Source organism: Cygnus atratus, chromosome 2 (assembly GCF_013377495.2).
Source record: "Cygnus atratus isolate AKBS03 ecotype Queensland, Australia chromosome 2, CAtr_DNAZoo_HiC_assembly, whole genome shotgun sequence".
Lineage (NCBI taxonomy): Eukaryota > Metazoa > Chordata > Aves > Anseriformes > Anatidae > Cygnus > Cygnus atratus.
The window spans coordinates 125,463,884-125,491,133 of NC_066363.1; the positions used below are offsets into that span (position 1 = coordinate 125,463,884).

At 37.5% G+C, this 27,250-nt stretch overlaps 1 protein-coding gene across 31 annotated transcripts in view; it reads left to right on the top strand.

Annotated features, from left to right (window-relative positions):
• Positions 1-27,250, top strand: part of SULF1 (sulfatase 1) — a 128,074-nt gene that overhangs the window by 32,523 nt on the left and 68,301 nt on the right. For 8 of the 31 annotated variants that reach the window (XM_035563109.2, XM_035563124.2, XM_035563126.2 and 5 more), the window contains 2 exons: positions 7,621-7,713; positions 19,918-20,028. The exons of 6 other annotated variants lie outside the window; for them this stretch is intronic. The gene's annotated coding sequence lies outside the window, so the exon portion shown is untranslated. Of the gene's footprint in view, positions 1-7,620; positions 7,714-7,907; positions 7,984-19,233; positions 19,314-19,917; positions 20,029-27,250 lie in introns of all 31 variants that reach the window. 17 more of the 31 variants (XM_035563120.2, XM_035563108.2, XM_035563114.2 and 14 more) reach the window with 6 other exon arrangements.

Sequence of the window (27,250 nt, forward strand, 5' to 3'; positions counted from 1 at the left end):
TTTGTGGTGCTCAGAACAAGCATAGCGGATGGCCTTTACACCTCAAGATACTCGTGTATCTTGATGAATTTTAACCTTATGAAAGAAGCTTATATATATATATGTATATATATATATAACTTTTTTTCCTGTGGTTTCCTTTCCAGTCACTACCATGTGCTGTTGTACTAGCTTTTGAATACATGTATGTTTAATGGATCAAGGGTGCATTGAAATTTGCTGCTGGGTGTCTGCTAAGATGCTCTTTTCTCTGTCTGAATATTTTATCACACACCCAGCACAAACTGGGAAAAAATAAAGGGAGGTAATACAGAGCTGAAGGTGAAGCATAGTGCTGAAATACAGTAGCAACTAAGATCTAACTATTAACTCAAAGAATATTAACTGGAATAAACAGCAGAGGGGTGATTATTGGGTGTTGGAAGAAAAGGTGATGACAGAGACCCAGATGGATCTGTTCCACTGCAGGAACAGAATCACAAAATGGTTGAGGCTGGAAGGGACCTCTAGAGGTCATTTGGTCCACCCTCCCTCCTCAAGCAGGGACACCCAGATCAGGCTGCCCAGGAGCATTTCAAAGATAAGGTTGTTCTCCTTGGGGTCTCAGAAAGATTTCTGGTGATTTTTATTAAAGAGTAGCTCTAGCATGAGACCAGTATCAAAAAGTTCCTACATCTTCTGTGATTCATGACTGTTATGGTGAATGTATTAAAGTTATAAGTATGTAGCTCATGCTATCTAGCAAGCAATTTTACAAACATAGCTTCTATCTTGTAAATCACTGGTATTAAAGGCTGCATTAGACATTTTCCTTCAGATTATCATTGTTACAACATCTGAACTAGCCATTTACCTCTGGAGGACTTGATCTGGTGTATCTGACAGGAATACAATTAACAATTGAGTTAATACACAAGGTGACATAAAATCCTGTTTACTTTCTTAATATTATTGGCCAGAAAGACATAACAGGGAAAAAAGAAAAACACTTGGGACTACACTTTCTCCCTCCCTCCCTCCCTCCCTCCCTCCCTCCCTCCCTTCCTCCCTCCCTCCCTCCTTCCTTCCTTCCCTCCTTCCTTCCCTCCTTCCTTCGTTTCTTTGCCATTGGAGTCATTTTTAAGTTTATTATTCACTAAGCAAAGATTGCTGAATGAGAAGGTGTAACTTTGCAAGCTGACTTTTCAGTGCAGGACAAAAGTTTATGTGCATTCTTGATGTCTATATTGAATAGCAACAAAATGTTTCCGTAGACCAGAGTTTTAAAATACAACCTTGAAAAGTGTATGGCTTCTATCTAAATAACAATATAAGATATATCTTCATATAGTGAGTATATCTTCACTATATGAAAAAGATAATAGTGATCATTTCACCCATAATTGAAATGCAGCCATTTCTGGGATGTAGAATTTTATTCATACTGGCAAACTAAACAAGAGTTTAGTGAGGAGTGGAATAATATGTGCTGTTAAAACTCCAGAGAAAAAGTACACAGGATAGAATGCAGCTACTTAATTAAAATATCTTGTATATGTCTTAGAGATGTTTATTTTAAATAATGGGTATATTCTTAAGCTGTATGAACTCAAATGCTGTTTCTATAAAGGGAGATGTTTGACCTGCTTCAAGCTATAAAGGAAGATTTGTGATTCTCCTAAGTCCACATGCCCTAGATTAATGTTAGTGTCAAACTGATTCTACGTTAAGCTCATTTAATGTACCTTTGGGCTGTAAGATGTTACTTTGCCAGCAGCAAAGGTCACATGTTTTCAGCTATTGACAGTGCAAGTAATGACAAGTTGTTTCTGTGTTTGGGTGGATCAGGGTCTTTTTAGCATTCATCCAATGAATTTGGCAAACTGTAGCCTCTGCCCAAAAGGGCTCTGTGCCTTTGAGCATACAGCAGAGGGAATTATTAAACCTCCAGCTCTGAAATCTATAGCTTCATTTAGTTCAGACCTCCCAAAGGAATTTTTATGCCTTTAGCTAAATAGCAAACAATTTTGAAGCTGACTTTACCTAGCTAGCAGATCTCTTTTTGGTCATAAAAAGAAATTGAAAGCATCATTTTAAGTACAATTTTTGTTTGAATATATTTATGTACATTAAGTCAACTAGCCTTACAACTGCAGTTATAAAATAAACATGCCTCTGTGAAACTTTGCAAGCATGGGTTCTCAGAAAGGAAACCTGATCAAATAGCTGAAACTCAGGAGTAGAGCTGAAGTGCCATTTTCTTGCCTCCCTTACAGGTTGTTAAGTGACATTAGCAAGTCATGTAACAATACCAAGATTTACACAATGTCATAAGTCATCTTTAACAGGTAATCAGAAAATGCATTAAGCAGCCCAAATGGGAGCTTGATATTTCCTAAAGAGTCACAGACTAAACATGGCTTCTCCTGTACATTTTAGTGGTGAGGAATGCTGGGGGGAGTGAGGAGGGGTGGTGGAATTTTCTTCTCTAAAGCAAAAACCAACAAAGGGAGTTAATGTTATGATGCTCTGGGAATAGAATTTCATAAGTATTATCAGACAGCTACAATCTGTACAGGAGATGTTTTTCTCCTAGACTGGGATCTGAGAAATAGGAACTGGAAACAGCTTATAGTGGGTGACAAGGGGATGGATACCCTAGGTGTGTCTCACACAAATATAGAAACCTAGGTCAGGGCTACAGTTAAAATCAGTCTTCTCTTGGGAAGCAGATACTTTGAACCAAAAGTCATGTCCTCAGTCTCATTGCTTCCTCCCAGACTGTTTATATATTTATCCCCAAATTGTCATTTGACAATGAAAGGACTCAAGGCAATTGACAATTGAAAGGTCTCAAGAATGCCTCTATACCCCTCTCTCTATATATATACCTCTATACCTCTCTATACCCCCTTCGGGTGATCTGCAGAACCAAGCTCTTCTCCTCCTACTCCACCGTATATGGATCTTACCCAGGACAGCTCAAGAGAGGGAGACTGAACCTGTTGTCACCATTGCCTGGTGACAGGTGAATTCTCACCTGTCCTGAATTCTCACCAACTCCTGGAGTTGGAGCTCTAAACATCATCAGGATGAGAAGGGCCTGAATTTCAGATCTCCAGTTTCCTCGTGGATTCCCAACATCCTGTGAATTTTCCATAGCCAAGGTGTGCCTCACAAACTGTGTTCCTCTGAAGACATGCCTGTTTTGCATCTCCCAAACAGCTTTAGCTAAAAGACAGGATCTTAGGCAATTAGTGCAACTAATAAAAAAGACAGGGTGACAACTGAGCTGACCCAGAAGCCTAACATTAGGTCTCCAAGGAACTTCAGGTATCTTAAGCTGTGAAGCATGATAGATATGGATTATTTTAATTGCTCTTCTGAAGTTAACCTCCTAAGTTTCTCTGAAAGGGCACCGATGTGATTGGTTGTATGCTTGCTGAAAAGCACATTGGTTCTTGCTATAAATGACCCGAGTATTAGAGTTTGTTCATTTGCTCACATATATGTGTCACAGTTCCCAGAGGTGTGCATGCAAAGCTTTAATTGACCCTGATTAACTTAATCAGCACAGTATTGTGCACGGAAAAGCCTTTCTCACATCTGTGCTATTTGTTTTACTGCCTCACTTGTCCCTTTCCTTTCAGTATATTTTTCCTTATCAAATTTTCCCTAACTTTAAGCACTTTCCTAAACTTTTTTTTTCCCTTTTGTTTCTCTTTCCAGTTGCCTTTTCATCTTCATAGAAAGCTGGGGAAGATGTAAAAAAGGCAGGTGGGGGATGAGGCTATATATTATCTGAAAATGCAGTACAGATTGCCTCCAGGTTCTCCACAGCAAAGTCTGGTATCTGGACAGCTTCCCTAGCTTGCTTAGCACAGCTGAGCAGAGGAAGGGAAACAGGGCACCACTGAGTATGTTGGTATATTAAGCTTCAGGAGAAGGAGAAAGAAAAAAAAAAAAAGGCATTACAAGCTGAAATTGTGCCAGTTTTCCCTCACAATAGTACTAGGTACTCAGGCACAGTTTTCCTAAAGCATAAGGAAAAGCAGTAAGCAAATATTTTTAGCGTTGCAAGTGATGTCTTAATTCAATGTCATTCTTTCAAAGGCAGCAGCATTATATTGGTTTATATTGTTAAAATTCAGGTTTGCAATTGATGCTTCAGAACACAAATTTATTTTTTTCCTTCTAACTGTATATTATAGGACATTCATATGTTTTCAGTACCCTTTTAAGGAATTAAGAACATTGAGGTTTAAATAAATGTATAAGAAAGGAAAATAATTCAGGTATATATGTGTCTGTAGATAAATATAGATGAAGATATTGAAATAATCTCTAGTGTCGTTTTGTTGTGATAATTGTTGACTCCCCAGCCACAATCTAGGAAATCATGAAAATTTAAGAAACCCTCCCCAACCTTTTCCTTTGTACCTTTTGTAGTTGCACAATAGTTATCCTCCAAGTACAACTTAAAGAGAACTTCCAGGGAGATTTTAGTCCATGTATGTACAGTAAATTTGATTACTTCCTAAAACACTTCCAATTTGGGGGTTTTCAAAATATTTTCAGTAAAAGGTGTTAGCAAATAGCAGAGAAACAACACCAATTACCTGATCAGCGAGGAGTATGTTGGTCTCTTTTCTCAGGTGACAAGTGATAGGACAGAAAGAAACAGTCTCAAGTTGTGCCAGGAAAGGTTTAGATTGGATATGAGGAAGAGTTTATTCTTGGAGAGGGTGGTCAAATATTGGAATGGGCTGCCCAGAAGAGCGATGGTGTCCCCATCCTGGAGGAGGAATTTAAGAGACGTGTGGATGTGGCAGTAAGGGACACAGTTTACTGATGGGACTCGGTAGGTCAGGTTGATGATTCGACTTGAGGATCTTGAAGGTCTTTTCCAACCTAGATGATTCTACGATTCTATGCAGGTGTCAGTATGTGAATATCTGGTCTGCCATTACAGGCAATAGTATTCAAGATGGTACTGCCAGTGGACTTTGGAGACCTGCACTTGAACTGCCAAATAGCTTCCCAAGTTTCCCTGAGTGCACAGACTAGTTTCCCCTCTGACTGTGGCTGGACAGACACAGGCTTAGACACCAACCTCATGTAGTGACACTGACATTTTAAGAGTTAAATCTAGGTGTCTATGGTGTGGAGCTGAATCCCACAACATGCAATTATTTTAGTAGATAAAGATGTATGTATGAAGTACAGACTGAGATTGGATTAGAACTGCTGTGATTTTAACATGAATAAAGTCCAATCTATTTTGTTATGTGATCCTCAGGTATAACTGAAATCCAGTGTATGACTAACTTAACTTGTATATTCATTTACCTCTCACAAAAGGGATATAGATGCCTGTAGTTTTAAATCAAGTAATTCCGGAGTATCTTTCTCATGATTAGGTTATTCAGGGTGCTCAGTAATCATTTGGTAATGCTAACTTCCGTTAAGCATTATGTAAGTCAATTACACTTACTCATTTCCAATAAAAGTATTAAACAGAAGTTAGAGAGCTAGTCCTGTAGAGCCCAAACAATTCCAAATAATTAGTACCATAAAGTAGGAGTATTCATCACCTTCAGAAGTTGTTTAGCATTAAACAGAGTGGAGTCCTCCGGGACACATTCACGCCTTTAGAGAGGCTCAGGCTAAGAAGCACTGATAAATCATCAAAATAGACCTGATGTGATTCATAGATTTCTGTGAGTGATGCTTTTTATGAAGGTGGATCTGACTTTAGGTAATAAAATTCCTTCTTTTATATAATAAGATTCAGTCTTGTTTTTCTGTGCAAAACCAGTTGCTGACAACCTAGAAATAAAGAAGAGTTTGAAATCCTTTTAGATTTAGAGCTCTTAAAATTGTCTGTCTCAGCACTGCCTCACCAGATATGTTGGTTGTGCACCCATACAGAAGCAGGACAGAGTCAGCACTTGATTATCCATGTGTTGCAGATTATTCATGCCACAGATATTAGCTGAAGCTCAGAGCCACATGAATGTGGCTATACTGCTTCCAGGAGCATCTCAACTCTATAATCAGTACAGCTGCTTTTTCATTACACAGAGCTGGAGTTAATAAGCCCATATGAATCTTATATGGCTCCATGGTAAGCCAGTACCCTGGGAAACACAGAGGTTCTCAATGGCGTTAACCTGCATCCAGCTGGGCTTTATTAATTTGGTCTCAGTGCTGGCTGTGCCAAGCCCAAAGTGGAGCTGGCATTGGTGACAACCCTATGGCTGGCAGGTGACAAAGGCAGGGGGGAGTAAAGCTGCTGGTTCTGCACTGTGGTCGCTTTTTCTGGAAGAGGAGTTTGTGGTTTGTTAGTGGAGGCACAGTGCCACAATTTTTCAGATAGCTTGCTCAGGTTTTTTTTGTTTTGTTTTGACTGATGAGCCTTTCTGAAGTGCTTGGAGGAGTGGGAGGGGCCTGTGTTCAATCAGAGCAGTACACGTGTTCCAAACCCCACTCTGGATAGGGGTAGATTGAGGAGTTTTTTAACGCTTACTTAGGTTGAGCAGGATATATATATAGATAGATAGATAGATAGATCTCAGTACAAAATTGATTCTAAGGATGTGTATCCATCTCTACACCATACTTCACATCAAGAGTCTCCAAAGCACTGATACTAGACTAACACTGTCCCTATGATCTGAGCAGCTCTTGTAAGCCTACAGCATGAAATAGTCTTCCAGTAGTCTTCCATTCTTTCATTTTCTCTAAACTCTTAATAGTAATACACATGTACTTCATATAGCCGTGTGACACCTAAGATCTAGGCTAATTGTGAAAGTTTAGCCTCAGATTTATTAAAATATTAGTGGTTTTATGATGGCTGTGAAAATTGCTGCATGTTGTTTCCATACCTGATAGACTCACTTTCAAATGAAGTTGTTTTTAGCTGCCCTTGATTTTGTCTTCACAAAAGGCAGACAATTCCAGACAATAAACTTTTAGGATATTTCCCCAGCTTCTTTATAATTGTATATCCACTTCTTTAATTTTCTTTTCAATATTCCTATTTCAAGTGGTGAATGTTCCAAGACTGTGATATTAGTTTATGTATAAATGAAATCCAGAAACCTCAAGAGTGCTGTCAGACAATGGAAAACTAAGGTCAATGGACAAGTCTGAAACATCGTTAGAGAAAAAAAGTAACAAGAAAAACATCTTAATTGTGCTGCAGAAAAGGTCTCTATGGGCTGCAAATATTTTTCATTTCTATAGCAATTTAGCATCAAGCACTCTCTAAGCATATAAATCAATTAAACTTCACAATTTGAAAGCTGGATAAGACTTATATTGGGTTTGGTTTTGTTTATCACAGGAGTACGGTCTGATCCATTTGTGATTGATGTTTGACAGTATATAGTCCTGTTGACCTGGATGGTAACAATCTCATATAGAAAGTATTTCTAAATTGTAACTTTAGACAAGGTTCTGACCAAACATTTAATGTCAACAGTGACAAACTTAATACACTGCCTAAACTGAGAAGGAAACTACTGTTGGTATTGTCTAATGAATGCATTGGGAACTCCCATAAATAGGGGTAGTACTAACCATGTCTCACTATTTGCCTGGGCAAGTCCCTTAATCTTTTCTTATCATAACAAGGACCAAAGGCATGCCATGTGGAACAGATTCTGAAAGTTCTGTGGACACAAAGAAATCTGTTGCCTGTGACCCCAGAGAAAATTGGGACATTTGGTAAGACTTCAGTTTGCTTGTGTTTCTTTGAGCCTTTCTGCTAGAAGTGTTGAATTATTTGAACTATGTCGATAATTGCCTAAGTTTGTCTACACTATCTAAGTCATTTAAGAAATTACTTATAAGAGTAGTGAATTTGATGAGAGTCTAAGTTAACCTAATTAATCATCAGTTAATCATAATCTTGTATCTAGATGAGAAGCAGTCTTGCAATATGCAGTGCCTGAAGGCAGTAAGTAAGAATACTGTATCTCACATGAAGTTTTGGAGGTATTTCTTTTTTATCTTACTTATGATTGCACTAGCCTATAGGCATACTATAAATTGATTAAAATTCAAAAAACATTGAAATTATTTACAGCCTCTGCCCTTCCTGTAGTGTACGTCAGCTTTTTATATACTGCATTCTTTAAATTAATTTCCTCAGCATTTTGGGGAAAAAAAAATAACTATACCACAAACGCACTGCCTTATTTTCTCTTTAATAAGCCTGCATCTTTCCCAAAAGCTTCAGAGACATCATATGTGTCCAGCAGGTAAACTAATCTGTTGTTTCCAGCTAACATTCAGTTTCAAAGTAATGAGCCAGGCTTCAAGGCATCCCCATTGCAGAATTATAGTTCAGGAGAAGAGATGATCTGTTGGTTATGATGATCAGAACCATTTCTTTGTAGATGAAAATCATTGCTTATGACTTCATCCAAATACAACTAACCAGAGCAGCTTTTGTTTGAGCATCTCTTCTGTCCTTTAACTTTCTTATAGTGTAGTGTTCTGTAGCAGTTTGGAGAGCCTTAGTGTGTTTCTAACAACTCATAACCATGCATGTTATATTGCTGTATCCGAGAGTTGACAGGACAAAGGCTTTGATACTGGTAGAGGGTTTTTATCCAAGAAGAATTGTGTCACTGAATGTATAACAGAAAGCTTAAAAAATGCCTTCGTGGGTTTTGCTGTTATTTTCACCTTTAAAGACCAAACTTTAGGGCAGTTCAGTGTACTTGGGTTTCATGTGGCAGACCTGTGACATGCTGTCCTTTGTCTGCCTCCAAAGCTTTCCTACCCAAGGAGCTCCTATGAACTTACCTGAGCAGACTTTCAATGGACCTGTCTGAAACTCCAGCTACTTCTGTGGCTGGTTTCTGCTGTGCTTGTCAAATCTAACTGAATTGTACCAAAATCAACAGGGCTAAAACTAGAGCAATAACTAGGAATTAATCAGCTAATAATATCAGCATTGCTGAACGTGCTTATCATTAAACAAAACAATAAAATTTCATAGTTCAAATGGCCACTTGTTTTCTATGCTATGCTGGTTCCTGTATTTGTTCAAAATGCTTAGTCCAAAATTGAAGAAATGTCTCTTTTTCAGAGGAGGATTCAGTTCATTCATACCGTAGCCTTAGGCAAAATTTCTCAGTGCACTGTATTTTGTTCTGGGAACATTCATGTTCTGAAGTCAAGTTCAAATGTTCGCACACATTAGCTATATGAACAAACCAATTGTGTAAAATTTCAAGTCAGTTTTTAACAAAGTCTACTTCTAACCAAAAATGTTCCAAATTAATTCTTGAGTTTACTTTGCTAGGCCAACCAGATTGGACCTTGAACAACCAAGGAATGGGTGCAGGAAAATGAAAGTACAATAAAAAATGTTACTAGATTTATGTAAAGAAATTTAACTGCATAAGAGGCTCTGCATATTATCAGGTTGTCCAAGGAGCCTAAGGCCATTCAGTGATGGTAAGCTGTAGCAGTGATACCAACATTCCCAATCTTGTCTACACGCAGTAGGAGAACAGCAGGTCTTTGTGTTGCCTAGGAGAAGAAGCAAGTCTTCTGCCTGTCTCCGTCTTCTCCCCTTCTGGCCTATCAAAACAAGCGCAAGAACAGGATTTTCACCAAAATTGTTACCTGATGCTGTCCATGGTGGGAGCAGTCTGTCATGCAGGAGAGACTATAGGAAACCCATCAGCTCACCTCTTAGTAAGGAGGACTGGGGAGCTGGGGAAAAGGGCTATAATTTCACCTGTGTATGGTTCTGTGGTTTCCCAGATGGGACCCAACCCTGACAGGCATGAGATTAGTTTACTGTAAAGAAGAGAAACACAGAATTAGAAACTTGTAATGAAAAATGAAAACCATCCTTCAGAAACGTATAGCTGGCTTGGCTCTGTACATAGGTTTGCTCCCTACTCCTACACTCTAGCTTTAAAAGAGGCACCAGGGAACATGGATTAAATGATTAAATCAAATCAACTAACTAATTACATTAAAACAGTAAATTGGATAAAATTACTGAGGTTTGTTTTACAATATTGTGAAGGCAAATTCCCTACACAGCTTCACACATAAAGTAGGAAAGACTATTATTTAATGGGACTTGGCCACAGGAGTTTTGCAAAGGATCAGAGCCAGAAATAGCAGTCAGGAAGAAATGATACTTCAGACAAAGTGGAGCAGTATTCCCTGACAGTTCTGCCAAATTTGTTAATTTATTTTAATGGTTTTTTTAAGCACTGAGTGATACTTTGTTTTAGTGGAGGTAGCCTGCCCATGCTAGCAGGCTACATGACACTGAATCCATGTTTTGATTAGCATCAAGATTCCTACATATCTAAATCAATTCATTGTGCAAAGGCACCAGATCAAAAAAAAAAAATAGTACTCAGAATTAATGATGTTTGGTCATCTATTCTCCAGTGAGCCTGGAAACACAGATGAACATGGTGCCCTTCCCATTTTGTGTCATCAGAACTCTTTCTTCTTCAGCCCTGAAGAAAACACATTTTTAGCATTGCCAGCTCTCTCTGCTTTATCAGACATCTCATTTTTGGCACCATATGATTGAAGGAAAACTTATCTCTTATTTGGAAGAAAAATAAATGTTTTTTAGGACTTATGATTGCCAAAAAAACTTTCAAGATGTACAAGACTGTGAAGCCAAAAGATAAGTAACATGAACACAGCATTTATTATTTTTTTAGAATATCATTATTTTGAAAACATTTTATTCATTTATCTTGGGGGCTTGACTCATACCTTTTTTATTTAAAATTGCTATTGGCAGGAGTAGGGTTCTTCATTTTTCAGTGGTTCTTCTGATTTCTGATGTCCGCTAACTTTGTCATCTTTGTCATTTTCATCAGCACTGGTCACTTTCTTTCTTTAATGCTTCCCCTACTGTTGAAGTAAGAGTTTTGCCAATGATTTCAGAATGGAGCTTTTGGGAAAATGAAGCAAAGATTTAATCCTTCAGACTTTTTCAGACTGGGACTACTGTGCAACATGGTTAAATCATTGTTATTCTTTTATTCCCTCTGTATAAATGTAACAGCAGTATAATAATATTTTTGTTGTATAGGATAATGTATGGCATCACAGGAAAACTAAGGAGGTCTTCTAAGCTGATTAAATAAAACCAGCAAGAGTCACAGGAGGGAATGGAGGAGGGAAAATGCTTTCCTGATCTGAGATATTTGCAAAAACTGCAGCAATTCTCCACCAGTTAAGGACTGAAGTTTCTCTTGGTGGACTGATGACCTTTGATGTGATAATTGCTGTTTTTCCTGAAACTCTGAAAGAGACTATGTATAGTACGGTTAGAAGAAAAAGGATAAATATTAATGAAGCATTGGATTTTTATTCAAGAACAGCAGGAACCAAGCAGTTAAACACTCCTTTTCATCCCATGAAGCAGGATAGTAACTAAAATCCCTGTAATTTTCGCCACATGTACCTTAATCTCTGAGCAGTTTTACAGAGTGTTGTGTATATCTGTGGGTAAAAGAGCTTATTCTGTCATTAAAAGGAGTATTCATTTTGTTAGTGTTTTTCTTCTTTTGAAACTGCCACGTAAAATTTCATTTTAAATGTTATTTTAAATATTATTAGGTATTTACCCCCCATGTAACACATACATATGTGAAAGAGTATTAATTTTGCAATATGGTGGCCGTAGAAGTTTTATTCTTCAGGTCAGGCTGGGTAAGGTACCCCAGGATAAGAAAAACGTGAAAATATTATCCTTCCCATGTTGTGATGCACAAGAAAAATTCTACCCTTTTTATGAATCCAGGTGGATCCTAAGTTATTACTTCAAGGATCCTCTTGCACACAGTTCACAGAGTGCTCACTAATAGAAAATAACAGGGAAACATGCTACAGTTAGCATGCAATTGTCTTGCTCACTCACAAACTGGGTGAAAGGAAAACTGCTTAAAGAGCTTTCTACAGCTGTCCAGGACAGTGTACAGTGCTATGCAACACAGGGACAGCATAGCCCATTGCTTACCAAAATGACTTTTTTTTTATTATTGTTTTTAAATAGAGACACAAGTGGTTTATTTACCTGGTAGTGAAGTTACTTCCTTCTGCAGTTAGTTGTTGCTTTAGTTAACAAGTCAAAAGATACTCAGAGTTTGCCAAAAGGTTTACCATCTCCAGTCAAGATGTTAATTTGCATGTCTGTCATGGCTTGGAAAAGATTAAGTATTAGCCTTTCCCCTAACATGTCAGACTTATTATACTGTTATCTTGAAGTATTTTAAAGCCAAATAAAACTGAGATTTTCAGACTGATTAGCTGGTGTGACTGCAAAGACATTTTTGTATTCAAGAAATGTCTTTGTTATAGCAGCCATCATATCTGACCTGCTGCCTAGGTCAATAAAGATGAAGGGCTCTTGGTCTGTCACAGAATGAACTCATTGTGGACCGAGATTGGGCCTGCTTTCATATGCATACACTTACTGCAAACCTAGCAACATACATGTTTTCTTCAAATGATTAATATAGCATCAAATGAGACATACTGTTTCTTTGGAAAACATCCTTGTAAAGCTGTCTGAAATGGGAGGTTAAATATCAAAGGGCTAACACAAAGAAATGGAATGATCAAACAACTAGACTATTTTGTGATTTGCATGGAACATTTTGCTGAAGATTAAGTAAAGAAAAACCTGCTGAGATGAGGAGTAAGCAATTACATGTTGAGGATACTCCTACTTATTGCCTTATTAGAAGTATTCACAAACTGAGAGACCCTCCACAGGGTGATCACTTACTAATTCCTTACAGCAACAGCTTTGCTGTGTTTATATTACGTGATTTTCTTGGAGGAAGGGAAAAAGCAGGAAATTTTCACTAAACGCATAATCACTGTGCATCAGAGAAAAATTACGAAATTCAGGAAACTTTTGTATATAAAGGAGGCTGCATGCTTATTAATATTTGTATTCCGTCTTCAACTGTCAACTTCCTTTCCTAAAAAGCCAGTTAATTAGATGAATATGATAGTTATAACCAGTGGTTATTGCAAATACAGAACAATTCCTAACAGTGATAGGAAGATACTTCATTGTGAGCACAGCTGACAGCAGTAGAGATAGCTGGCTGTGGAAGTAGAGAAAACATTGCTTACTAGATCATGAAAGCTTCCTTTTACTGAAGTTTCAGTATGCTGCATGTATAGAAAAGATTTGGGAAAAAAACACAACAATCTTTTCTCACTAGAATAGTTTTTCCAGCTTTCTCATCTCTGTAATTTGGCTTCCTTTTGGCTAAGAAACCTTGCCTCTGTGCTGACAGCCATTGTAAGCTCCATTTCTGCTCCTAGGGCAGCGGAAGGATGCTTGAGAATAAATTAAGTTCAAAGACCAGCTGATATTGTCAGATTCATAAACAATTCTAGTAATGATGGAGGGAGGACATCTTACCTGTGTCTGGCCTGTGCCAGTAATGGACTGAAACATCAACAGATGGTGACTACTGTTATATCTTTCAAATGCCAGTGTGTATGTATCTGGCAAAGAATCATAAAACAGATGAATGTTGTAACATGAACCAACCTGGAAATCTTGTGTTAGTAAATAAGGAAACATCAGTAAATCTTAGCCAGTTCCCTTACTTAGCCCCTTAACATGTACCACACATTATTGAAGAAATGCAGTCTGTCATATTCCTACAGTATAGAAAGGTTTTGGTAAGTGAAACCATAGTTTTATTTTGAACATAGACCCAAATATGGCTTATCACATCTCTTAATAAATTCTGAATAGGGTGTGATCAGTCTGCCAGTAAAGAGAGAAATTAAGTTTATGACAGGTATAGCTCACGTGCAAGGTTGATGAATGGAAACATACAGAAATAAATCTTTTAGAAGGCTTACCTGGATGATCATTAAGGTTCTAGGCTTATGGTCCAGCCTAGCTCGACATGTCATCATCCATAATAAACTGTAGAATGGTGTTAGTTTTGGAAAGTCCTTCTGGCATACCAACCTCTGTAGCAATACAATAGGGTTTTAAGTGAGGCCTTGTACTTATGACTGTTGTCATTTAATATTATAGGGATCTATGATTTGCACTATGTCTTTCATTAAATGTAGAGCTGGCCAGAGGATGACAGTTCAGCTTTCAAGGATTTTTATTTTTTTATGTGTTTTCTTTTTGTGCAATGAAAACAAACCCTTCCAGTGGTTTGTTCGTGTGCTTGTTTTTCTTTCCACAACATAAAATTGTATTGAAATTCATTTTCAGATTGAAAAGTTAAGGTTTTCCATCTGAGCCTCATGTCTGGGTGTAAGCAGAAAGGATAGTCAAGATGATCTTTGTTTTAGTTTCAATCCTATTTAGTTGACACCAATGATCTATAATTAGCTAATTGTTTGCATAGAGAATTGAGGAACTTAGATGAAAGATGTTATATAGTAGAACATGTGGGAATACTGAAAGTATTATATCCAACACATAGTTTACAAATGGCACAGTCAAAATTTGTCTGGAAGTCTGATTCAATGGGATATTTCCCAAACATATGGCATAAGGAGCAGCTTTTCAGCAATAAGCCTTAGGCAGGTATTAGATGCTAACTTGAGACATTTATCACACTGTCTACAAGTTGCATATGATTCACACTAGTCACTCAGTTGCCTTGGTTTTAAGCAATTTCACACTAAAAAGAAAATATATTAGCAAAAGCTCTTCGCTGTTTGGTTATGGTTATTTGCTTCTTAAGATTGCTGTCTCACTGTGTCCTTATCTGTAAGCTAAAGCCTGTATCATTTGACTGTTACAGTTGATTTATATTTTATATAGATTGCTGAACTGAATATGAAACCATAGAAAATAGTATAATTTATAATACATAGACACCTTTTTATCATAGTGTTATAGGCAATGACTTGTGACATGCTCCAGTCTACTGTTTTGCGATTTCTGTTTCTTTTCACTTACACCCTTCCTCATATAATAACCAATTCTGTTGATTTATAACGAACAATTTCCTAGTGAAATGTACTTACCCATTACAACTTTTAGGACACCTTTTCTGCATTTATAGATAATGTGTTTCATTCTCATTCAGATGGATAGATATTTTTTCATGTGAGTACTGAGCATCATCTCATTTACAACTGATGCTGCTCACGGTGTCACGGCCATAAGGCACCCCCAGCCCTGCCCAGCCAGAGGCTCCCCAACCCTGTCCAGGGCCCAGAACCCCATTTCAGCCCACAGGTATGTCAGCCCCTGCCCCAGCAAGGCCATAGCAGAGCTGGTGTCCAGATCCCCACAGCCCTGCCCTTCCTGGCCATGGGTTCTGCCCAGCCAGGCCCAACCTCAGGTCTCAGCCATGGTCCACAGTGAGCCACCGGCCTGCGCCATGCCCTGCAAATGTGGTTATAGGTGTTACTTGAAACACGGGTGGATTTCATTTGCAGATACATAGAAATTACATTAGAGACCATAGGAAACACATGCCAGTGTTGACATTTTGCTGTATCTGTTTCCCAGCTCTATTCCATGAGAAGCCTAATATGTAACTCAATATCATAGTTAAAGACCTAGTTTCGGGAGAGAAAATCATGCAAAGAAATGTGGAAGGATCTTACAAATAGTTGCACTGTTAAGATAAATGCCTCTGACCAGAGGTTAACAGAGTTTTAAATGTGGGAGATAATGGAAACATAATCTGGTGCCATACGATCTGTTAGCATAATGCATTTTTCATTTCAGATCCTTTCTCTCTTGTTATGGCCTGCAACATTTGGTATATTTTGTTCAAATTTTACTATGTCTATAATCTAAATGTACTTTACCAGCCAGGGAAGAGGTGAGTTTCTGGAAGCTTTCAGTAAAGTGGAAAAATAAGAAGGTAGAGAAACATGAGCAGGCAGTAAAGGGGTGGATTACGGTATGTGCTATATGGGTGCTGTCATCTCCATCCTGCAGGTCTGGGGAGTGGATTTAGGGCATATCGTCTGCTTGAAAGCACTGAGCTTTTAAAGGAGATGCTAAGGAGAGTTAGGAATTTTATTAAATCACATTACAAAATTGAATAAAATACAGAACAGAGATAGGAAGATGTTGCATTTTCAGGGTATCCTCCCTTCCATAGCTTAGAAGTCTGTTGCACTGCTGTCTGTTTAACAGCACCACAATAAAGTGTTGTGGTTGGTTTTTTTTTTTGTTTGTTTGTTTGTTTTTGTTTTGTTTTGTTTTGTTTTCAAACGGTGTTCATGCTTTTCCTTAGGAGTAAGTTACAGTTTCCAGATACTGTGTCAGGAGACTACATTCAAATAATAGGACATTTTCAATACAGAAGTTTTTTATATGGTGATGTTCAGAGTTGAATTCTTCTACCACAAATGAACACGGGCAGAAAACAGCGAGAATTATACCACAACTTCCATGTCAAGTTTTTCTGAATATTATGCCCAAAAGATATTGCTTGCTTTTAACTATAAACCATAGAAAGCACCTTTAATTTTGGAGGGAACTTAACTGGAGGCTGTGTTAGTCTACAAAACCTGTGTCTCAAAGCATATCTGTTATTAAGAGCTTATGATCAGAGCTGCCTACATAAGTAACCCTTACTAAGTGGAAGAGTCTGTGGGAACAAATGTAAATTAATAACTTTATTCCTAGTTTAGAAAAACTCTGGGGGATACATTAATCATTGTGGTGTTAATAGATCATGACGATGTCTTCAAGAATAAACATTTTTTGATATATTTTAAATTATTAAGAAATAAAAAACATTTGTAGAACTTATTACATGCAGGGCTGGTTGTGATTATTCTTCTTTTCCAGGAGACTTTTCTTGTAAAACTGCTTTGTTGTGGTTATAGACCTATCAAAATTCTTAAAATTAAATCTATGAATCTTGCAAATGCAATGGCATTGTAAATAAAGCTTTGGAAAGTTATCATTATACACTGTTTGCCATGCCATGTTTAGGGTTTTAGAGTCTTCTTAGAAACTAGTAACCAACCTGAATGATATTTTCAGGAACAATTGGAACTTGTTGACAGTGCTAAAAATTTGAAATTCCATATTTTAAAGCAGTAACAGTTTCACCTAGTGAGACAGAATTTGTAGCATTTAAGCTGCCTAGATTTAGACTTTTAAATCAGCCATATGGGATAGAAAGGGTCCCACTGGAAAAACATTCGTTTAACTCCTGATAAATTACTCATTTTTGCTTGTTTATTTTAAAGGACAACATACACAGGAATGTATTCATGGGAGATGAATTAGCTCCTATATTATGAGTGTGCAGTGTGGTTAGTGTGAAACATTTACACCACCCAGCTCATCAGAAACTAGTCAGATCATTTGTTTCATTCCAGCTGTGCTCTTTACATTTACATGGAGCCTGGGACAGAGGGGATTTCAACTTTCTCCTTTCTAATATTTGAAGTTGTACTTCTTTTCCAAATATTGACTACTTTAATCACTAAGTTTTATTAACAAAACAAAACAAAACAAAACAAAAAATGTCTAAAATCAGATTTCATTTCTGTTGAAGAAATGACCACTGAAATAATTGGAAGACCTCCTCAGTTCAAAGGATTTTGGATAAAGCCTGAAATCTTAGCTAATTCCCATGACTAAGGGAGCAAAACTTAGCCTTTAACATTTCAGACGTTTCAATGCAAGGGAAAATGACAGATATTTCTTTAAGGCTGTGTACATTGATGAAATAAGTGCAATGGGAAGTCAGTAGGAAGGCTCTTAGACTTGTGTGTAATGAGAGACATGAATGTTATTCAGTGATATGCTGAATTCTAGGACTTGCTGCGGTGACAGTATCCTTCAGAAAACAGCTTACTAGTCTATTGCTGCTTTCTGAATTTCAGTAAGCCTGTAACTATGGCAAAAGCAAAATTTTCTATGGCACTCTTCATTCTTGGTCCTGAGAATAACATAAAAAGTTCAGAAATAGTCAGAAATAGAAAAGTAATCTTTTCAGTCAATCTAACTATTTGAAAATCTTCAGTGATTCGTTCACATTACAAGGAAAAGTTCTGTGAATTTTTTTGTTTCACTTAGTTTAGCTCACTTCTCTGTAAGAGCAATACCTCCTTAAATTAACATTAATATGTATTTGACTCAGCACTTGTTAAATGTTGAGTTCTGGGCTCCCAGTACAGGCAAGACATCAGTAAACTGGAGTTGCACTCAACAGAGGACCATCAAGATAGTTGTGGGGTGGAGCACTTGCCCTGTGTGCAGTGGCTTTGGGAGCTGGGTTGTTCAGAATGGAGCAGAGGCAACATCAGGGGGCCCAACAGCAGCCTCCCAGCACCTACAGGGTGGTCGCTGAGAAGACAGAGCCCAGTCCTTGGTATTCATGCATGGCAGGAGGACAAGAGGCAACAGATATAAACTGAAAGGAAAGAAGTTTGGACTGGGTATACGGAAAAAAAATCACCCTCAGGACAGCCAAGCTGTGGAACAGGGCCCCAGAGTGTTTGGACAGTGGCATCCTTGGGGGTTTTTATGACTTGAGTTGGTAAAGCCCTGAGCAGCCTTGTCTGACCTCACAGCTGAGCTCAATAAGGACAAAGAAGTGGATTCTGCTGGTCTAAGCGTTCCTGAATCAGGTCATTGATGTAAGAGGGAAATGCAGTTTATGAGTCACTTTTTATATAAGAACATCTCATCTACATTTATGGGAGGAAGAAAAAAAAAAAAAAAGTTCAGTAAAGCAAGCATTGATAGTTTCCCAACATTCACTGTAAACTAAGATGCTTCCCAAATTTCTTCCTAAGCAAAATGTAGAAAAACACTATCATTCTGTCCTTTGCCTTTCTATCTCTTCTCCATTATCTGAGAGTGATTTCTGATATATATTGGTCCTTTCCATTCTGTATTATTCAGAAGCTTCTACCTAATGATTATCAATTTCCATTCCTATCTTCCCTTACCGTGCATAATGCACAGTCAGATGCTGGGGCATAAGGTTGTCTGCCTGCTCCATCACTCCTGGAGAAAATAATTCAGTCTGTGCTGTGTCAGGTATCTTAGCAGAATCTTGGCTCATGAGCAGATGTGCAAAATTTCTATCTATAAAGATTTAAGATATATGTATAACATCTATAAAGATTATATAAAATCATGTGTCTTCACTGCTAAACAGGAACTTTTCTTAACAAGTGCATTGGAAATAAAAATATGTGTGCTTGAATGTATTTAGCCTCAGCTTCCATGCTTTAAAACTGCTCTCTGATCTACAGAACCCCGAACTGTGAAATTGAAAGTACCTGTATGTGCACTTGAAAGATGAAGAAAGTCTTTCCACAGGCATTTTCACTTGGTAAATGAAAGTGCATTTATATGTGCTACCTTTTCAAAATGCTTTCTGAGATAAAGTTATTCACAGAATAATTTCAACAAGTCATTCTTGAGTCTCTTAGATCTCAGAATGAAGATTATTTTCAAATAGCTCTTTGAGAACAGATATCCAAGATTCAGGCGAATCTTGGAGTGAATTGGTATTCCTCCAGCAGATAAGTTGTATATGATATATTCTGTCCTGGATCAGGCATATGTGGCTCTTATTTCAGGCTTTTTTGATAGCAATACCGATTTTTGGATGAAATTCAGTATCCAGATACTTCATACATTTCGGTCTTTCCTCTTGTACCAGTGGTGGTTAGCTTATTTTGAAATATTCAGTAAAGATTTTAAAGCATCCCTGTGCCAGGGATTTACCGGAGAACCCGCTAGAGGCTGCTTTAAGGTCAGCAGTCCTGTTCAATGCGGCAGACGTATTTATTTTGCACATCAGGACACGTACCAAGGTCTAAGTAAGGACTTGGAAGCCTGTTTTGAAAATCTTGACACTAAAATCCATCAGTTGTCTTTCTTGCTCATATTTGCTGTCATTCCAGTGCAAAAATTTTTTTTTCACCTGGTAGGATGTGACTACTGGAATGCTCCTGGCATGGGAGTGAAGCCACATGGAGATGACTTCCTGATCTTCCTAGCGGTGGGATAGCTGCAGGTCACTCCAGGAATCCCCCACACAGGTGTGTGTTTGAGTGTGGGCTGTGGGACAGTAAGGTGACAAGAAGCAAAAAGGACTGGAAGAATTACTGTGATAGCAGACACAAAAACTCACATTCCTGGGCTGTTGTTCTACCTTGTGCTCCATAGGTAGCCCAGCTTGGAGAACGTTGAGGGCCTGCTGATCACAAAGGTGATTAACAATAATCAGAGAATCACACAGAATCACAAAATAGTTTGGGCTGGAAAGGACCTTAAAGATCATGTAATTCCAACACCCCTTCCATGGGCAGGGACACCTCCCACCAGACCAGGTTGCTCAAAGCCCCATCCAGCCTGACCTTGAACACCTCCAGGGATGGGGCATCCACAGTTTCTCTGGGCAACCTGTGCCAGTGCCTCACCACCCTCCGAGTAAAGAACTTCTTTTTAACGTCTATTAATGTCTAATAAAATAGATGCACGGGTGATGTTCTTCTCAGTAGTGCTTCAAGTCAGTGCAACTTCCTCTCTGACTGGTCTGTATAGAAAAGGATATGCAGCATTTGCTTTTTGTAGCAGATTGTTTTGTTTGGTCTTACTGTCTGTTTACTGTTATTACTAGGCTGTTTTTTCTATCGTATAGGTTTGTGAGGGAGGAACTATTTAAAAACGCACTGCTTGCTCTGTCAAGGTGTTTTTACACATAAATCAGTGAAAGTAAAATTTGCACTGTCTCAGGACTGGAAAAGCTGCTTAACAAAGAGAAGCAACATACTAAGGAAGGTCTTGCTTAAAAGGTGGTACTCAGTACTTGATCCACAGAATTTAGTACTTATAATTTATTGAGAATAAAACTTATTTGAATATAATGGGACTGATCCCAAAACTAAAATTTATTAGGCTTTGTCACCAGACCTGGAAGTGCAAGAGAAAGTCAACAGATACCATATGCAGTCTGTAGCGTATGAATGTGTATATAAGTACACAGATTGTGCATGTGAACATACAAAGTACTGATGCTACAAGTAAGTTCACTTTCTGCACTGGAGTAAGTTTTTAAAAAGCACTTGCAGGAAGTGCCCAATTCTCTTGGTTAGCCAGTGGATGGCAGCTACCTAAATTCCCATGGTGTTTGTGAAAAGTCCATGCTTCTGTGTTATCACAAAAAGTACATCTGAGGTCCTTACCTAGGAGTACAGGTGCTCCTATCTGTTTAAATACATAGCTTATATAGCTTCCCATAGCCATTTCTTCATGCTTCAGTCCTGACCCTGGTCCCCGTGAACTCCTGCTGCTTCCCCACTGCAGTCAGCAAGGAGAGCAGCCAGAGCAGCAGTCCAATAGGATCGGTTTCCTCCAGGACCCAGACCCTGGTCATACACCTCAACATCACTTCTCCCCCTTCCTCACCCACCCACATGATGGCAAAACCTACCTTAACCTGCCCATATGATAATGGAGTTCTGTAAGTTATGGTAAGGAAATTGGCACATTCTCTGTCTTCTCATATATAAGCGGATCCATAGATACTGTGTGCTACAGATGACCTGTTCACATTCAGGTTAATCATGTACATTTATTTAGGAAAGCAAACTGTTTACCAAAGACAAAGCCAAAAACTCCCTCTTTCAAACAGTGCTGCAGATGTGTGAGGGAACATGAATGTAAGAAGCAAGTTTTTTAAATTTCAAGCATTCTTTATCTAAAGGAGACGTGAAAAGCTTTGCTTTTTCATGGTTTCTAAGTTCTGTGGACTTACAGGAACGTAAAGAAATGTGCAAACTGTGTTGCTGTTGTTCACCTCTGTGATATGATCTCCCAGCTCAAGACTACTTACTGGATCACTGAATCATCAGTATGTTATTGTACAGTATGTTTTCATAATGCTCCACACTGTTGAACTGAGCAGGGATATAGCAAAGATATGTGGTTTATAAAAGGAATTTTAAAATTACCTTAAATTCTTTCCTACGCAAAGGTTACTCTTTATATTTGAAAAATGCTTGGAGTCTTTTAGCAATTATATTACCTGGTAGCTGGAAAGCCACTTACTTTAAAGATTTAAAGAAAAAAATGATATCAGTAGCCTGCTTGGAGCCTACTGCACATCTAATTATCTTTCTTGGTCTTAATTATTTAGCAAGTGCTAATAAACTGCACGTATCATGACACTCATGTTTAATAAGCATATAAATTTAATTGATTTTTTTTCCCCCATCTCTTTGAAGATTCACAGACACGGAATTCAATCACAAGGCAATGGCATTATAACTTCCAATATAACATCAGGTTTTAATAAGCCTCCTGTTTGCTGCACACATGTGCTTAAGACTGCCTGGAAACCAAATCAACAGAGAAAAGGGATTACTTTAGATTACTTTGAAATGTGCATTGTTTGAAATGGCCTCTGGTGACCAGCTTTCATGAATGGCTGATTTTACTTGTGGGGCACGTCATCTGGCTCAATTATACCAGCCTCCTTTGTATGACAAGTGCACTTCTTGGCTGTGTTGAAATATGAAATTCTAAAACAAAGTAAATCAGATGGTGAGAAATAAATTTAAGAAACTGTATATTGTTAGAAGCTTGTAAATTAACAGGAGACATTCTTCTTGATGAAAATTATGTCAGAATTTTCTTTCAAAACCATTTCACAGATTTGAAGTTAATATAAAAATATTATTTTTATTTGCTTTAATCTTTTGTTCAACTGTATTAACAGCATTAAAATAAAATACATATTTTCCTTTTCTTTAAGATAGTTAATGTATTAAATTAAATATGTACATTAACTACAGCTATGTATTTTTAAAATGTTATTGAAGTTTGCTGTTTTACCCTGACATGTGAAGTGTTGGAAACTTTCTCCTACCAAGAATATCCCTTAACCTGCACAAAGTTATAAAAGTAGGTTAGGAAGTGTGCATTATACTTTCAAGTCACTGCAGGCTTTTTCCTTTCCTGTCTGTAAGTGTTTTTGAAATTACAATGCAAAAATTTAATATAAGGTTATGATTCTCCCTGCCTGCAATTACTTTAAATTATAGTTACTTTAAATTAATCTAGCCTGAGGCACTGATGATACATCATTATAATACACAGATTATGTCTGGAAGTTGAGCAGATAACTGATTGATTAGCAAAGTGTGTTCGAAATCCAATAGATAATGATTAGATTAGACCTAGATAGGAACTGCATTCTTTGTGTTCACTGTAAATCCTATACTTTAGAGCTAAGATTAGGGGATTAACCTTTAAGAAGAAATGGTAGATCTTGCTTTTTTCCTGACTTCTGCTGTACTGTAAATGTGTTTCCCATGGTTGCAGGCTTGATATTCCCACAGGAAACTGGCGTGCAGATTTACGCTGTTCTGCCTGGTAGCCTGAGATTGCAATGTTTTCCTTTTAAATATAAGAGAAGTGTAGGATGTGAGAAAAGCATTAATGTTACTGAACAGAAAACAGTCATCTGTCAACAGCTTTTACCACTTAAGTGCTTTATTGTATTTCTGAAATTGAGAGTTGTTATCCTTGTTGTTGTGGAGTGTTACAACCAGCTAGTCATCAAGGCCATATGATTTTAAAAGAGATTTAAGACTTCTGAACTGCTAGGTTGCTCTGGTGCAGATGAACATGTTGCTTCCCTGGCCTTTTATTATGTAATTTCAATCTGTCTGCACAATTGTCATGAAATTACTAATTTTGTAATTTGGATGGGTCTCTAACTGCACACCTGTTATGATTCAGACTATGTGAGACTCTGAGAAGTCCATCCACACTTCGACATAAACATCAAAGATTCACAGAAGCTGAACATGTGTGGTTGAGAAAAACCCATTCACTCCCTTTAGCCTTGGACTTTCCATGTATGCAAAATGTTTTTGAGTACAGTAAGATTTCTAGATGGATAAATCTCACTTCAAAACAAAGAACTACAAGTGGTGGGAATAAACCACTGATCCTGAACTTTGTGGGGGACACTGGTGGGTGAAGCCATCTCCAGTTAACATGATGCCAATGACAGCGATGTCTGGCCCTCTAGGCAGACTGACCAGCTGACCAGGCACCCACCAGTGTGACCAACCTCCAAGTTCATATTGGAAATTATAAAACACTGTCAACAGCAAATTCCCCACTCTGTTTTCTACGGATATTCAGAATTCTTGATGTGTTTTTTCCTTCTACTTCTCTTATTGAGAATTTGATTTTAAATAAACAGAGAACACTGGGGACATATTCCTATCAAAAATGTTCATAAAATATAAAACTGTCAAATCAGCTGGTCATATATAAAATATATAGGTTGATAGTGTTCCTCTGTTTGGGATCAGGAAATAATGCTTATATTCTTGTGGTAACTGATGTTTGGGATTTTGTTTGTTTGAAGATTTTTGTTGATTTAGTTATCAGAGAAACATGTAGGAAGAAATTATCCACGGTAGTTTATTGCATAAAGGACATGAGACAACTTATCACTTTCAGTGATAAGGCCTTCTGCTTTTTTTCCATACTTTTGATAATTTTTGTGCAAGTTCCTAACACTTGTCTGCAAATCTCAAAAATTTCCTAAGTATCAAAACATTCATTAGTGGAATATGTCTTAGTTAAGCCAATTTTTGGAGGCAGGGAAATGGAAGTACAAAGAAATAATCAGTAGGATACTGGACAGTAATGAAGGAGAAAACACTTAACCATAAAATGACCACTGCAACAGGAGTTTCTTCATTTGGGATCCCTGTTGTACCTTACATTCTCAATTCACTGGGCATATTTATTGCTAATATCAAGGGAACCAAAATGTGAATTCTGTTTCTCAAGATCCACAGTCACAGTCCACTTTATTCTTTTCTCCTTCTCCTTCTCCTTCTCCTTCTCCTTCTCCTTCATTTATTATTATTATTATTATTATTATTATTATTATATTAGTAGTAGTAGTAATTCTTTCATTGGCCAGAGTAGATCCATTTTTGTTTCTAAGGAAAGGCCTTAACTATGACTTTGGATGATGTTCATGCTCTTCATGCTCATAAGAAAACAGGAGTACTGTGGTGTAGAGAAGACAAAGTTGTCAACCCTTTGTTAACACTTGGTTGTGCATTACTGATCTGGAGCATTGCATAGCTCATGGTCTTGGGGACAAACATATGTCCAGTAGCCTTACTCACTATCCCCACACTTCAGATTTATAACCAAGGAAGAAATCTGTTCACGTAAGCTAGATTCCCTATGCAAGGATGAAATATATTAAATAAGAAGAAGCCCACACATCTTTAAAGCTTATAACTGAGAAATACAGTTATGGACATTCAGTGGCTTTGTTTCATAAACAAAATGTATGATTTTGGACAAATTTTTATTGGCCAAACACAAAAAGGCACTTTGGGTGAGCACAGTAAAAAATGCAGATGTCAAAACAATGTGGATTTGCAAAAGGAAAACATTGTTTTCTGAAAACCAGCTGTCTTTTGTTGTGTTCCAAATTAATCCCTTTCTGCCAATGCAGCAATGCTTACATTATGCTAATAATCTTAAATGCTTCTTGGCCAAAATGAATGTAAAATCTACAGGTAGTTTCAAAAGATATTTTTTTATCTTTCACTTTTTCTCCTGGTCACTGAAAGACGTTCTGTTAAGAGACCTAGAAATCAAGTCCTTCTAGTTTTTATTCCACATGACAAAAAGTGGCACTGTAGCCCTTCTTTGCAGTGCCCTGCCAATGTAATTCAAGTTTCACGGGTAATTAATTCTCCATGCCAACGAGTCCTTGAACTGCCTGTTATAATACTAGCAGCATAGAGCCAACTAAAGAACCAAGTTTTCAGATTTTATCCCATGAAAGGTGAGTACAAACTATGAATTTGTGATTCCATTAAAAAAATAAGAATGACTGTAAAATAAAAAGTACATCCAGATGAGGTAAAATAGTCTCCTGGATTTCGTACTACTCCAGTTTCATTTATTTACTGACAGTGTTTCAGTTGTCATAGGTATATTCTTAAGGCAAAATATAATTTAAATTTATCAAATAGCACATATATATTTTCTTTTTGTAAATGCTCTTAGAGAAAAAAAACATTTCATATTACAGCCTTGATTTCTGAACACTGCACAGAAATTTTTAAGTTTACATCCTCATATAGATCTTAAAAGGTCCTTTTTAGAGTTTCTCCTATTTTTGTCTATTTCCCAAGACAAATTACAGTGTCTGTAGGGGCACTTGTAGACTACCAGACAGTATCCAACACAAACAGCCTTGTCTTCCATTATCAAGGCTGTATTTTGACAGTTTTCTTTACTTCATTTCCTTCTAGAACTGGAAAACAGGCTGTAAGAGGACAAGTTCTCAAAGATCACTTCAGAATAAAGATTTGTCATATGCAAATATGAAATTGTTATGTGCAATGAAAAGTGGCTTTACTGTGTTCTTGTGCAGGAACCATTCAATGAGACTGTTAATTAGTTTTATACATCTTGATATTTTCCTTTATCCATCAAGGGGAAGAAAACAGAAAGTTGGAAAAGAAACCCTTCATTTCTTTTACCCAGAAAAGAATTGTCTAAGGTGGCTGTAACTTGCTGAAATAATCTAAAGCAAAAAGGACTTTTTTAAAAACTAGCAGAGCCCAAAGAGGGTAGAAGGAAGAACACTTACTAATGTTAGTCTGGACTACTATAAATTTTATTAGCTCTGAGGTGTAATTGTCAGGAACTTTCAGTTTCATACTGTGGGGGATTATTCAAACATGTTGGTGCCAATGTTTGCTCAATGCAGTCAGGATGACTGCACTTTCTGGGTCAACATTGTCTGAAAAAGTTTGCTGTACAGTAGAACTGATGTAAGAAACTAAACATTGAGTCTCACTTCATGTATCCTTTCATTCTTTGTGAGGTGAGTCAAAGTTTTGCTATTTAAAGATCAGACATTTAGAGAAATTGTATTTCTCCTTTGCACCAAGAGCATGTGGTGTCTGGTGTCTGTCAGAAGAATGCTTACTTCTTTGGTAATCCTGTTCTTTGGTGCTTTTTGTCAGCTTCTATGTGGCTTAAAACAAATACATGAAAATTGAAGTATTTTAAAAAGTCAGTCCGGACTAATTACAGACTTCCAGTCTGCTTATCTGAGTGTTGTGTAATCACCTAAATGGCATTTAACTTTAAATGCCCAGCCCCTGTATTGGCTTTGCAGTACTATAATGCTAGTCAGAGACTGCAATGTTTGGTGGGGCAGAGACAATGAAAGACAGGATTTCTCTGCAGCAGACA